Below are 15,885 nucleotides of genomic sequence, written 5' to 3'. Positions count from 1 at the left end.
TTGTTTTCTGAACGTTGAGCTTTAAGCCAACTTTTTCACTCTCCACGTTTGCTTTCATCAAGAGACTTTTTAGTTCCTCTTCACTTTCTGCCATAAGGATGGTGTCATCTGCATATCTGAGGTTATTGATGTTTCTCCCAGCAATCCTAATTCCAGATTCTGTTTCTTCCAGTCCAGCATTTCTTATGATCTACTCTGCATATAAGTTAAATAAGCAGGGTGATAATATACAGTCTTGATGTACTCCTTTTCCTATTTGGAGCCAGTCTGTTGTTCCATGTCCAGTTCTAACTGTTGCTTCCTTGCCGAGGTCCAGCCCCGGCTGATCCAGGGTATTCGAAGGAGAGACAGCATAGGCGACCTATTCAAATGTTAATTAGAGATATAAAGAGTAATAGAATGAGGATAGCTCAGTAGGAAAATTCAGTGGAGAAAAGAAGCTGAGTGGGTTGGTTTATGCGGAAAATCAATATAACCCGTGACACCAGGTTAGCTCTGACCACGGAGGCCGCAGGCACCCTCTCAAATAGCAGAAGGTGCCCCACCTTAGACACCTTCTCGAGTGGGTCTTAGAAGCCCAGGCAAATAAATGGTCGCAGAGGATATCCACGCTCCAGATGGAAACTCAGGTGGAGGTTAAGGAGAAAAATGACATGGGGAGACCAAGCGTTGATGAGCAAGGCCCGTAGCTTTATTTTCAACAGGGGCTTTTATACCCTAAGTTACACATAGAGGATAATAGGGGATGCAAAGTCAGCAGTCTTTGATCCCTATCAAAAACCAGGATTTATTTCCTGCAAATTTATCATATACAAATGGTTTAGGTGATTTACATCATCTTCTGGCCAGAAGGCTTATTAACATTTTATGACTCTCGACAAAGACTTATCAACCGTAAGACTTATTTTCTCTAAGAGTAATTATTTTAAGGTTTGGCGCCATCTTTCGAAGATAAAATTACATTCCTATAGGGCGGATGTGTAATGGGTATACAACAAAGGAAAGAATTTATTACCTTAAGGGTCTAAAGTTACTAACACCAAGGCCACTATTTTTTTTTCTACATACCAACTATATTAATTAATACACATTCAAGGATACAATACAGGGGCTGTGAAAACTTGGCAGCAAGCATTGGCTCATCAATGAAATCTTTTACTAGTTTTATTCTGTCAGTTTCTAACTCTCTGAGAGGCTCTAAGCTATTTGAATATCTTAAGCTTCCCGTGCCTCTCGAGGCTGGGAGACTGTAAGCAATCCTATGCATAGCTGTAGGAGTCCGCGTAAACTTGTCAGGCGAGTTAGAGAGCCATCTGAGGGGTTTGGATTTAAACAATCCTAATTGCCCAGGAACTTTATTAATTGGAGCTGTAAGTTAACTTTTTGACAGAGAGAGCGAGATGGTGGTGGGGGACAGCCCCCAGTAAAGTCAGAGGTGAGAGCACAAAGCAATAAAGTAGGCAGACACTGTTTTTTGGGGGGTAGATGCTCGAGAATATCCGGGGGGACTCCCGAGGCTCGATCCCGCCTTTGCGAATGCCAAGCCTCCTTCCTCATGACCTTTGTCACGAGTGGAATGTCTCTCGCCAGCTCCTGGCACTTCCTGACCTGCATACAGATTCCTCAAGAGGCAGGTCAGGTGGTCTGGTATTCCCATCTCCTTCAGAATTTTCCACAGTTTATTGTGATCCACACAGTCAAAGGCTTTAGCATAGTCAATAAAGCAGAAATAGATTTTTTTTTTCTGGAACTCTCTTGCTTTTTCCATGATACAGCGGATGTTGGCAATTTGATCTCTGGTTCCTCTGCCTTTTCTAAAACCAGCTTGAACATCAGGAAGTTCACGGTTCATGTATTGCTGAAGCCTGGCTTGGAGAATTTTGAGCATTACTTTACTAGCGTGTGAGATGAGTGCAATTGTGGGGTAGTTTGAGCATTCGTTGGCACTGCCTTTCTTTGGGATTGGAAAGAAAACTGACCTTTTCAAAGTCCTATGGCCTCTGCTGAGTTTTCCAAATTTGCTGACATATTGAGTGCAACACTTTCACAGCATCATCTTTCAGACTTTGAAATAGCTCAATTGGAATTCAATCACCTCCACTAGCTTTGTTCGTAGTGATGCTTTCTAAAGCCCACTTGACTTCACATTCCAGGATGTCTGGCTCTAGATGAGAGATCACACCATCATGATTATCTGGGTCTTGAAGATCTTTTTTGTACATTTCTTCTGTGTATTCTTGCTACCTCTTCTTAATATCTTCTGCTTCTGTTAAGTCCATACCATTTCTGTCCTTTATCGAGTCCATCTTTGCATGAAATGTTCCCTTGGTATCTCTAATTTTCTTGAAGAGATCACTAGTCTTTCCCATTCTGTTGTTTTCCTCTATTTCTTTGCATTGATTGCTGAGGAAGGCTTTCTTATCTCTTCTTGCTATTCTTTGGAACTCTGCATTCAGATGCTAATATCTTTCCTTTTCTCCTTTGCTTTTCACTTCTGTTCTTTTCACAGTTATTTGTAAGGCCTCCCCAGACAGCCATTTTGCTTTTTTGCATTTCTTTTCCATGGGGATGGTCTTGATCCCTGTCTCCTGTACAATGTCACGAACCTCATTCCATAGTTCATCAGGCACTCTATCTATCAGATCTAGGCCCTTAAATCTATTTCTCACTTCCACTGTATAATCATAAGGGATTTGATTTAGGTCATACCTGGATGGTCTAGTGGTTTTCCCTACTTTCTTCAATTAAATCTTAATTTGGTAATAAGGAGTTCATGATATGAGCCACAGTCAGCTCTTGGTCTTGTTTTTTTGACTGTATAGAGCTTCTCCATTTTTGGCTGCAAAGAATATAATCAATCTGATTTTGGTGTTGACCATCTGGTGATGTCCATGTGTAGAGTCTTCTCTTGTGTTGTTGGAACAGGGTGTTTGCTATGACCAGTGAATTTTCTTTGCAAAACTCTATTGGCCTTTGCCCTGCTTCATTCCATATTCCAAGGCCAAATTTGCCTGTTACTCCAGGTGTTTCTTGACTTCCTACTTTTGCATTCCAGTCCCCTATAATGAAAAGGACATCTCTTTTGGTGTTAGTTCTAAAAGGTCTTGTAGGTCTTCATAGAACCATTCAGCTTCAGGTTCTTCAGCATTACTGGTTGGGGCATAGACTTGGATTACTGTGATACTGAATGGTTTGCCTTGGAAATGAACAGAGATCATTCTGTCATTTTTGAGATTGCATCCAAGTACTGCATTTTGGACTCTTTTGTTGACCATGATGGCTACTCCATTTCTTCTGAAGGATTCCTGCCCGCAGTAGTAGATATAATGGTCATCTGAGTTAAATTCACCCATTCCAGTCCATTTTAGTTCACTGATTCCTAGAATGTCGACATTAACTCTTACCATCTCTTGTTTGACCACTTCCAATTTGCCTTGATTCATGGACCTGACATTCCAGGTTCCTATGCAATATTTTTCTATACAGCATTGGACCTTGCTTCTATCACCAGTCACATCCACAGCTGGGTATTGTTTTTGCTTTGACTCCATCCCTTCATTCTTTCTGTAGTAATTTCTCTACTGATCTCCAGTAGCATATTGGTCACCTATTGACCTGGGGAGTTCCTCTTTCAGTATCCTATCATTTTGCCTTTTCATACCGTTCGTGGGGTTCTCAAGGCAAGAATACTGAAGTGGTTTGCCATTCCCTTCTACAGTGGACCACTTTCTGATCTCTCCACCATGACCCGCCCGTGTTGGGTTGCCCCATGGACATGACTTAGTTTCATTGAGTTAGACAAGGCTGTGGTCTTAGTGTGATTAGATTGACTAGTTTTCTGTGAGTATGGTTTCAGTATGTCTGCCCTCCGATGCCCTCTTACAACACCTATCATCTTACTTGAGTTTCTCTTACCTTGGGCGTGGGGTATCTCTTCACGGATGGTCCAGCAAAGCACAGCCGCTGCTCCTTACCTTGGACGACGGGTATCTCCTCACTGCCACCCTTCTTGACTTTCAACGTGGGATAGCTTTTCTAGGTCCTCCTGCGCCCACACAGCCACCATTCCTTGGATGTGGGGTTGGTCCTCCCAGCTGCTGCCCCTGGCCTCGGGCATGGGGGCGTGGGGTAGCTCATCCTGGCCGCCACCCCTGACCTCAGACTTGGGTAGCTCTTCTCAGCCATTCCTGAGCCGTTGCAGCCTGGCACTCTCAGCCACTGCCCCTGATCTCGGATGTGGGGTAACTCCTCTTGGCTGCCACCCTTCGGGCCTGGGGTCCTCCTAGCTTCTGCCTCTGACCTCCAATGTGGGGTAGCTCCTCTGGGTTGTGCTTAGTGCCCCAGTCACAGCCACCGCTGCACTTAGTATGCTGGTCACAGCCGCCTCCACGCTGAGAATACACACCTAACCACAACTAAAAACAGAGATGGAGAAGGGGCACAGATGCTCCTGTCCACCAACAGTGAGTGGGGGCTGGCAGGGAGGTGTGAGCTGCATCATCATCATTGGTTCTTAAGGTAAGGCAGGCCTGAATGTCCTGAGGAAAATCTGAGGGAGCTAATGTGAGATAGCAAAACCAAACCTTGGGATCACCAGAAAAAGAGAGAGAGAGAGAGAGAAAAAAAAAAAAGACATTTGTGTGAAAGACTTTAATACCACATGGTGACCCCTGACACACTCACAGAACAAAGGATTGAGTGAATATCACTAGAGAGCAAGCCAGCTGCTATATAGGTCCCTCTCTCCCTGGAGGCAGAGGGGCAAGTATGTGGCAGCCAAAGCCAGAAGGCAAGGGGATGCTGCAATCTCGTTTCCAGGCACCTCATCTTCCACTAAACTGTGAGCAAGCTCCCAGTTGTTAAGCACATCTTCCTGGGATCCTGGAAGGTAGACATCTGGCAGGAGTGTCACAGCCTGAGATCAGCTCCCCAGAGGAGGCACACAGCACACTTGAGACTATGCCCTCATGGCACACCCAGGAAACTGATCAGCCAGGACCAGAGAGGTGCAAAAGATGCATGTCCCACCTGGGACAATGTGTTCCTCAAGCACCCAGTCGCCTGAGTTACTCAAACCTGGGAAGTTCACAAAATGAACAGTCCATCTGGGTCTGTTCCCCTGAGAAGCACCCAAGAACCTGAATGACTTATACCTGGGAAGTGCACAAAGTGCAGGACCCACTTGGGACAGTGCCCTAGCAGAGCACTCTAGAGCTTGTGGACCTGGGAAGTACACACCACCTTGGGCTGTGGCAAACCCAGTGTGGTTGTCCCACTGAGAGCACTCCCCACACATGCCAGTGTTATCTGTTGGCAGTGTCTCTCCCTCCCCACAAGACAACTGAAAAAGTGAGCCTAAAAAAGTGGTCATCTTTGCACCCTTGTGTCAGGGTGAAAACTAGACACTAAAGAGACTTTAAAACAGAGGAAACCAAAATAAACAAAGAAGAGGGAACCTCTCTGGAAGTGACAAAAGTAACTGTTTAAAATCTTCCAGTTAATGCTGAGACAGTGCATTTGAGGGGCACCTACAGACCTTAAGAAAAAATACAAGCCAGAACAAGGGACTCTCTGACACTGAAGTGACCCAGCAATGCCCACAACAGTTCCAGAGAAATTATTAGATATATTTTCACTACTATCACATTTTAGTTGTTTTGAAAAAAATTAGTTCTTTATTAGTCCCTTAACTTTCATTTTTATAGATTACTATTACCTTTCAAAAAAACCCTATTTTTAAAAACAAATTCAATATATATATTTTATTTTTTTTCAATTGAAATTGTTTTGCATTTTTATATTATGTTTTTGAGAGTCTAACCTCTATTCTAGATTTTTAATCTTTGCTTTTTTATATTTGTTATCAATTTTGCACATTTAAGAATCTAATCTTCAGTATCTATTTTCACTTAGGGATTTGATTACTGGCTTGATTGCCCTCTCTCCTTTGACTTTGCCTATTCTCCTCCAGGTAACCTCTATCTCCTTCCTCCCTCTTCTCTTATCTAGATAACTCTGGGAATCTCTCTGGGTGTTCTGATCTGTGGAGAGCACCCAGGGATTTGATTACTGGCTAGATTGCTCTTTCCCCTTTTGATCCCTCCCCCCCCCCCATTTTTCCTCTTTCCACAATGGGTTTCCCTTGTGGCTCAACTGGTAAAAAGTCAGCCTGCAAAGTGGGAGACCTGGGTTTGATCCATGGGTTGAGAAGATCCCCTGGAGAAGGAAAAGACTACCCACTTCAGTATTCTGGCCTGGAAATTCCATGGACTGTACAGTTCATGGGGTCTCAACGAGTCAGACATGACTGAGCAACCTTCACTTCACTTTCTCCTCCTGGTCACCTCTAATTCTATCCTACATCTTCTCCTCTTTATATAACTCTGTGAATCTCTTTGGGTGTTGCTGGCTGTGGAAAATTGTTCAACATTATCCTAGGGATTTTATCTTTTTTGCTGTGTAAATGGAGAAGTCTTGAGGCTCTTTAAGAAAAGGACCAAAAGTCAGAGGCAGGAGGCTTAATTCAAAAACTTTAGAATATCAGAGAACTCCTGACTCCATGGAACATTAATGGACAAGAGCTCGCCCTAAAGTCTACAGACTGAAATCAAGTTCCACGCAAAAGCAAACATGGTCCAGTGCAACACACACCATGCTAACTCTCAGGCGAAACAGGAACATACCCTGAACATTAAAAGATGGGCTATTCAAAGCCATGCCAAACTCATAGATACCCTGAACCTCATTACTGGATACTTCATTGCACTTCAGAGAGAAGAGATCCAGTTCCACCCACTGGAACACAGACACAAGCTTCCTCAACAAGGAAACCCTGACAAGTCACTGGTCCAACCACACCCACAGGGAACAGACTTGACAATTAAGATGAACAAGGAACTTTCAGTCTGTAGAAAGGGCAACCCAATCCCAGCAAACTAAACAAAATGAAAATGAAAAGAACTATTAAGCAGGTAAAGGAACATGGTAAAAACCCACCAAACCAAACAAAAGAGGAAGAGATAGGGAGTCTACCTGAAAAATAATTCAGAATAATGATAGTAAAGATGATCCAAAGTCTTGAAAAAGAAAGAAAAAAAAAAGTTACAGATAAACAGACTAGAGATAAGGATTGAGAATATGTAAGAAATGTTTAACAAGGGCCTAGAAGAAATAAAGAAGAGTGAAACAGTAATGAATAATGCAAAAACAGAGATCAAAAGCACTCTGAGGGGAATCAACAGTAGAATAACTGAGGCCAAAGAGAGGATAAGTGAGGCGGAAGATAGAATAGTGGCAATAAATAAAACAGAGAGGAAAAAAGAAACTTTTAAAAATGAGGACAACCTCAAAGACTTCTTGGACAATGTTAAATGCCCTAACATTTGAATCACAGGTATACCAGAAGAAGAAGACAGAAAGAAAGATCATGAGAAAATACGTAGGAGATAATAGTTGAAAATCTCCTTAAAATGGGGAAGGAAGCCTCCCAAGTCCAAGAAACTCAGAGAGTCCCAGACAGGATAAACCCAAGGTGAAACACCCCAAGACACATATAAATCAAACTTAGAAAGATCAAGCACAATGAGCAAATATTAAAAGCAGAAAGGGAAAAGCAATAAATAACACAAAAGGGGATCCCCATAAGGATAACAGTTGATCTTTCAATAGAAATTCTTCAGACCAGAAGGGAACGGCAGGACATACTTACGGTGATGAAAGAGAAACACCTACAAACAATCTTACTATATCCAGCAAGGATCTAATTCAGATACAAAGCTGAAATCAAAAGCTTTACAGACAAGCACAAGCTGAGTTAATTCAGTACCACCAAATCAGCTCTTCAAAAATGCTAAAGGATCTTCTCTAGACAGGAAACACAGAAAAGGTGTTTAAAAACGAACTCAAAACAACAAAGTATATGGTAATGGGATCTTACTTATCAATAATTACATTAAATGTAAATGGGTTAATGCTCCAACCAAAAGACAAATACAGGCCAATGGACATAAAAACAAGACCCCTATGTATGTTGTCTACAAGAGACTCACCTCAAACCGAGGGACACATACAGACTAAAATTGAGGGGTGGAAAAATGCTATTTCATGCAAACAGAGACCAAAAGAAAGCAGGAATACCAATAATAATATCAGATAAAATATATTTTGAAATAAAGACTGTGATAAGAGACAAAGAAGAACACTACATAATGATCAAAGGATATCCAAGAAGAACATATAACAATTATAAATATATAAGCACCCAAACATAGGAGCACCTCAATATGTAAAGCAAATGTTAACAAGAATAAAAGGGAAAATAACAGTAACACAATAATAGTGAGAGACTTTAGTACTCCACTCACACCTATGAATAGATCAACAAAACAGTAAAATTAACAAGGAACCACAAGATTTAAGTGATACAGTGGACCAGTTAGACCTAATTGATATGTATAGTGCATTTCACCCAAAATCGGTGAATGTCACTTTTTTCTCAAGTGCACATGGAAATTTCTTCAAGATAGATCACATCCTGTGCAATAAATCTCACCTTGGTAAATTTTTTAAAAAGTGAAATCACTTCAGGCATCTTTTCTGATCACATGTGGTAAGATTAGATGTCAAGTACAGAGGAAAATCTATTAAAATTGCATGTATATGGAGGCTAGACAACATGCTTCTGAATAACCAACAGATTATGGAAGAAATCAAAATATGTATAAAAGCAAATGAAAATGAAAACATACCAGCACAAAACCTATGGGATTCAGAAAAAGCAGTGCTAAGAGGGAGGCTCACAGCAATACAAACCTACCTAAAGAAACTAGAGAAACATCAAATAAACAACCTCAGTTTACACCTAAAGCAACTAGAGAAAAAGAAAGAAGAACCCCAAAGATAATGGAAGGAAAGGAATCATAAAAATCAGAGCAGAAATAAATGAAAGAGAAACAAAGGAGACTATAGCAAAAATTAACAAAACTGAAAGTTGATTCTTTGAGAAGATAAATAAAATAGACAAACCATTAGCCAGACTCATCAAGAAAAAAAAGGGGGGGTGGTGGGGAGAAGAATCAGATTAACAAAATTAGAAATGAAAATGTATAAATCACAATAGACAACACAGAAATATAAAAGATCATAAGAGGCTACTATGAGCAATAATGTGCCAATAAAATGGACAACTTGGAAGAAATGAGCAAATTCTTAGAAAATTATAACCTTCCAAAACTGAACCAGGAAGAAATAGAAAATCTTAGCAGATCCAACACAAGTCTGGAAATCAAAACTGTAATCAAAAATCTTCCAACCCTCAAAAGCCCAGAACCAGATGGCTTCACAGTTTAATTCTACCAAAATTTTAGACAAGAGCTAACACCTATCTTACTCAAACTCTTACAGAAAATTGCAAAGGAAGATAAACTACCAAACTCATTCTATGAGGCCATCATCACCTAATGCCAAAATCAGACAAAGATGCCACAATAAAAGGAAAACTAGAGGCCAATATCACTGATAAACATACATGCAACAATCCTCAACAAACTTCTATCAAACAGAATCCAACAAAATAATTAAAAAAATCATACATCATGACCAAGTGGGCTTTATCCCAGGGATGCAAGGATTCTTCAATATTGCAAATTAGTCAATGTGATACACCAAAATAACAAAATGAGAAATAAAAATCATATTATTATCTCAATAGATGCAGAGAAAGCCTTTAACAAAATCAACACCCATTTATGATAAAAGCTCTCCAGAAAGCCGGCATAGAAGGAACATATCTCAACATAATAAAAACCATATATGATTTTAACACAGAAAACATTATCCTCAATGGCAAAATATTGAAAGCACTTCCCCTAAAGTCAGGAGCAAGACAAGGGTGCCCACTATCATCACTACTATTCAACATAATTTTGGAAGTCTAGCCACAACAATCAGAGGAGAAAAAGAAATGAAAGGAATCCAAATTGGAAAAGAAGAAGAAAAACTCACTTTTTGTAGATGACATGATACTCTATATAGAAAATCCTAAAGATACCACCAGAATATTACCAGAGCTAATCAATGAATATAGTAAATTTGAAGGATATAAAATTAATACACAGAAATCCCTGGCTTGCCTATTCACTAACAATGAAAAAAAGATAAATAGAAATTAAGGAACAATCCCATTCAACTTTGAAATGAAAAGAGTAAAATATTTAGGAATAAAATTACCTAAAGAAACAAAAGACCTATCTATGGAAAACTATAAAACACTGTTGAAAGAAATCAATGACACAAATGGATGGAGAAATATACCATGTTCGTGGATTGGAAGAATAAATATGGTGAAAATTAGTATACTACTCAAAGCAACTTACAGATTCAGCACAATCACTATCAAGCAAAAAATGGTATTTTTCGCAGAACTAGAACAAATAATCTCACAATTTACATGGAAACACAAAATTCCTCGAATAGCCAAATCCATCTTGAGAAAGAAGAATGGAACTGGAGGGATCAACCTGACTGACTTCAGACAATACTACAAAGCTACAGTCTTCAAGAGAGTACGGTAATGGCACAAAGACAGAAATATTGATCAGTTAAACAGAATAGAAAGCCCAGAGATAAATCCACACACCTGTGTACACCTTATCTTTGACAAAGGAAGCAAAAATATACAATGCAGAAAAGACAATCTCTTTAACAAGTGTCACTGGGAAAACTGGTCATCCAGCTATAAAAGAATGAAACTATAACACTTTCTATAATATTTATTAAATATATAAATGCAAAACCAGAAACTATAAAACTCTTAGAGAAAAACATAGGCAAGACCTCTTCTGACATAAATCACAGTAGGATCCTCTATGATCCACTTCCCAGAGTAATGGAAATAAAAACAAAAATTAAAAAATGGGACCAGTTAAACTTAAAAGCATTTGCACAATGAAGGAAACTATATGCAAGGTGAAAAGGTAGCCTTCAGAATGTGAGAAAATAATAGCAAACAAAACAGTTGACAAAGAATTAATCTCCAAACTATACAAGCAGCCCATGCAGCTCAATACCAGAAAAACGAACAGCCCAATCAAAAGTGGGCCAAATAACTAAAGACATTTCTCTAAATAAGACATACAGATGGCTAATAAGCACATGAAAAGATGTTCAACATCTCTCATTATTAGACAAATGCAAATCAAAACCACAATGAAGTATCATCTCACATTGGTCAGAATGGCCACCATCAAAAAGTCTACAAACTGCGGGGGAGGAGCCAAGATGGCGGAGGAGTAGGACTGGGAGAACACTTTCTCCCCCACAAATTCATCAAAAGAGCATTTAAACGTCGAGTAAATTCCACAAAACAACTTCTGAATGACAGCAGAGGACATCAGGCACACAGAAAAGCAACCCAACTCTTCAAAAAGAGGTAGGAAAAAATATAAAAGACAAAAAGAGAGACAAAAGAGGGAGGGACGGAGTTCCATCCAGGGAAGGGAGTCTTAAAAGAGAGAAGTTTCCAAACACCAGGAAACCTTCTCACTGCCGAATCTGTGCCAAGCTTTGGAAGCACAGAGGGCAACATAACAGGGAGAAAAAGATAAATAAACAATTAAAAATCGCAGATTGTGAGCCCTACGGTAACTCCCCCAGCAGAGAAGCAGCGCAGATGCCTGCACACACCATTAGCAAGCGGGGGCTGGGCAGGGAAGCGCGGCGCGGGCTGCGTCGCTTAGAGTAAGAATCTGGCCCAAATGTCCTGAGCACTATCTGAGCGAAATAATTTGGGCTAGCAAACCAGACTGTGGGATATCTACCACGCAAAAAGCCAGCCCTAACCTAAGACACCGCCAGGCCCACGCACGGAACAAAGGACTGAACAGAGATAGCCGGCTGCAGACCTTCCCCCTCCAGTGACAGGCAGCCAGAGCTGGAAGGGGGCAATTGCAGCCCCAGAGAGACACTATCTATAAAACTGTAAGCAGGCTTCTTTGCTAACTAAAACTTTTGGGGGTCTGGACGGTCAACATCTGCCTGAGAAGGTGTGCCAGTGCACACCTAGATAACCGAGTGGCGGGGAGGCGCTAAGTCACAGCATTGGCGCTCGCCAAACACCTCATCACCTGAGCTGCTCGGACCTGGGAAGAGCACAAAACGCAGGCCCAACCGAGTCTGCGCCTCTGAGGACTACCTGAGTGCCTGAACCTGAGTGGCTTGGACGTGGGAGGTCAGCCCAGGGCCGGCCTCTGATTGTTCCCAGCGGAACAAACTAGAGCCCGAACAGTGTGGGCAGGGAGGATACACGCGCCGTGAGCGGGGGCAGACCCAGTGTGGCTGAGGCACTGCGAGCGCACGCCAGTGTTATCTGTTTGCAGCATCCCTCCCTCCCTCCCCACAGCGCGACTGAACAAGTGAGCCTAAATTAAAAAAAAAAAAAAAAAAAAGTGTCCTCCACCATCCCCTTTGTGTCAGGGCGGAAACCAGACACTGAAGAGACCAGCAAACAGAAGAAGCTATAACAGAGGGAAATGCCTTGGAAGCTACAGGCCATAGATTAAAACCCTGTGGTTATTACGGACTACATAGGAAGGGGCCTATAGATCTTGAGAAATATAAGTCGGACCAAGGAACTAGCCAAAAATGAACTGAACCCACAATACTCACAACAAAACCAGAGAAAGACCTAGATATATTTTTACTATTTTTACAATCATCTTTCTTTCTTTTTTTTTTAATTATTTTTTTTTAAATTTTAAGTCCTCTATTGTCTTTTAATTTTCACTTTTATAACCTATTACTTTGCAAAAAAAAAAAAAAGACCATTTTTTTTTCTTCTTCAGCAATCTTCATATATATATTTTATAATTTTTTGACCATGTTTTGTTTCTTTGTTTTTTCTTCTTTTCTTTAACATTGTATTTTTGAAATTCCAAACTCTACTCTAGATTTTTAATTTTAGCCTGTTGGTATATGTTATCAATTTTGTACCTATAGTTTTTTTTGTTTTTTTTTTTTAATTTCTGTGACTTTTTTTCCCCCTCTGTTTCTTTCTCTTCTTCTTTTTTATAACATTGTATATCTGCAATTCCAAACTCTACTCAAGATTTTTAATTTATGCTTTTTGGTATTTGATATCAATTTTGTACCTGTATTTTCTTTATAATTTTTGTGACATTGTTTTTGTTGGTTTGTTTGTTTTCTCTCTTTATTTTTCTTCTTCTTTTTTTTAACATGGTATTTTTGAAATTCCAAACTCTACTCTAGATTTTTAATTTTTGCTTTTTGGTATTAGTTATCAATTTTGTACCTGTAGTTTCTTTATAATTTTCACGATCTTGTTTGTTTTTCTTTATTCGTTTTTTCTCTCTTTCTTTTCCTTCTTCTTTTCATTAACATCATATTTTTGAAATTCCAAACTCTACTCTAGATTTTTAATTTTTGCTTTTATGTATTTGTTACCAATTTTGTACCTTTAAGAACCCAATCTTCAGGACCCATTTTTCACTAGGGAGCGAGATTACTGGCTTGACTGCTCTCTCTCCCTTTGGACTCTCTGTTTTCTCCACCAGGTCGCCTGTATCTCCTCCATAACCCCTCTCTACTCTACCCAACTCTGTGAATTTCTGTGTGTTCCAGACGGTGGAGAACACTTAGGGAACTGATTACTGGCTGGATCTGTCTCCCTCCTTTTCATTTCCTCCTTTTATCCTTCTGGCCACCTCTGTCTCCTTCCTCCTTCTTCTCTTCTCTGTATAACTCCGTGAACAACTCTGAGCGGTCCAGTTGTGGAGTGCACATAAGGAAGTGACTACTGGCTAGCCCACTCTCTCCACTATTTATTCCACTTCATCTCATTTGGATCACCTCTAACTCCCTCCTCCCTCTTCTCTTCTCTTCTCCATGTAACGCTGTGAAGCTCTCTGAGTGACCTTCACAGTAGAGAAACTTTTCATCTTTAATGTAGATGTTTTATCAATGGTGCTGTATAGAAGGAGAAGTTTTGAAACTACTGTAAAAATAAGACCGATAGCTGGAAGTAGGAGGATTAAGTCCAAACCCTGACTCCAGGGAACTCCTGACACCAAGGAACATTAATTGACAGGAGCTCATCAAACGCCTCCATACCAACACTGAAACCAAGCACCACACAAGGGCCAACAAGTTCCAGGGCAAGACATACCAAGCAAATTCTCCAGCAACAAAGGAACACAGCCCTGAGCTTCAAGATACAGGCTGCCCAAAGTCACCCCAAAATCATAGACATCTCATAACTCATTACTGGACATTTCATTACACTCCAGAGAGAAGAAATACAGCTCCATCCACCAGAACATCGACACAAGCTTCCCTAACCAGGAAACCTTGACAAGCCACCTGTACAAACCCACACACAGTGAGGAAATGCCACAATAAAGAGAACTCCACAAACTGCCAGAATACAGAAAGGACATCCCAAACTCACCAATTTAAAAAAGATGAAGAGACAAAGGAATACCCAGCAGATAAAGGAACTGGATAAATGTCCACCAAACCAAAAAAAAGAGGAAGAGATAGGGAATTTACCTGATAAAGAATTCCGAATAATGATCGTGAAATTGATCCAAAATCTTGAAATTAAAATGGTACATATACACAATGCAGTATTACTCAGCCATTAAAAAGAATACATTTGAATCAGTTCTAATGAGGTGGATGAAACTGGAGCCTATTATACAGAGTGAAGTAAGCCAGAAAGAAAAACACCAATACAGTATACTAACGCATATATATGCAATTTAGGAAGATGGTAACAATAACCCTGTGTACGAGACAGCAAAAGAGACACTGATGTATAGAACAGTCTTATGGACTCTGTGAGAGAGGGAGAGGGTGGGAAGATTTGGGAAAATGGCATTGAAACATGTAAAATATCATGTATGAAACGAGTTGCCAGTCCAGGTTCGATGCACGATACTGGATGCTTGGGGCTGGTGCACTGGGACGACCCAGAGGGATGGAATGGGGAGGGAGGAGGGAGGAGGGTTCAGGATGGGGAACACATGTATACCTGTGGCGGGTTCATTTTGATATTTGGCAAAACTAATACAATTATGTAAAGTTTAAAAATAAAATAAAATTTAAAAAAAAAAATGGAATCAAAGATAAATAGCCTGGAGGCAAGGATTGAGAAGATGCAAGAAAGGTTAAACAAGGACTTAGAAGAAATAAAAAAGTGTCAATATATAATGAATAATACAATAAGTGAAATTAAAAACACTCTGGAGGCAACAAATAGTAGAATAACAGAGGCAGAAGATAGGATTAGTGAATTAGAAGATAGAATGGTAGAAATAAATGAATCAGAGAGGATAAAAGAAAAACGAATTAAAAGAAATGAGGACAATCTCAGAGACCTCCAGGACAATATTAAACGCTACAACATTCGAATCATAGGGGTCCCAGAAGAAGAAGACAAAAACAAAGACCATGAGAAAATACTTGAAGAGATAATTGTTGAAAACTTCCCTAAAATGGGGAAGGAAATAATCATCCAAGTCCAAGAAATCCAGAGAGTCCCAAACAGGATAAACCCAAGGCGAAACACCCCAAGACACATATTAATCAAATTAACAAAGATCAAACACAAAGAACAAATATTAAAAGCAGCAAGGGAAAAACAACAAATAACACACAAGGGAATTCCCATAAGGATAACAGCTGATCTTTCAATAGAAACTCTTCAAGCCAGGAGGGAATGGCAAGACATACTTAAAATGATGAAAGAAAATAACCTACAGCCCAGATTATTGTACCCAGCAAGGATCTCATTCAAGTATGAAGGAGAAATCAAAAGCTTTTCAGACAAGCAAAAGCTGAGAGAATTCTGCACCACCAAACCAGCTCTCC

Source organism: Bubalus bubalis, chromosome 10 (assembly GCF_019923935.1).
Source record: "Bubalus bubalis isolate 160015118507 breed Murrah chromosome 10, NDDB_SH_1, whole genome shotgun sequence".
In the NCBI taxonomy this organism is placed as follows: Eukaryota; Metazoa; Chordata; class Mammalia; order Artiodactyla; family Bovidae; genus Bubalus; species Bubalus bubalis.
Note: the sequence above shows the minus strand (reverse complement) of the source record.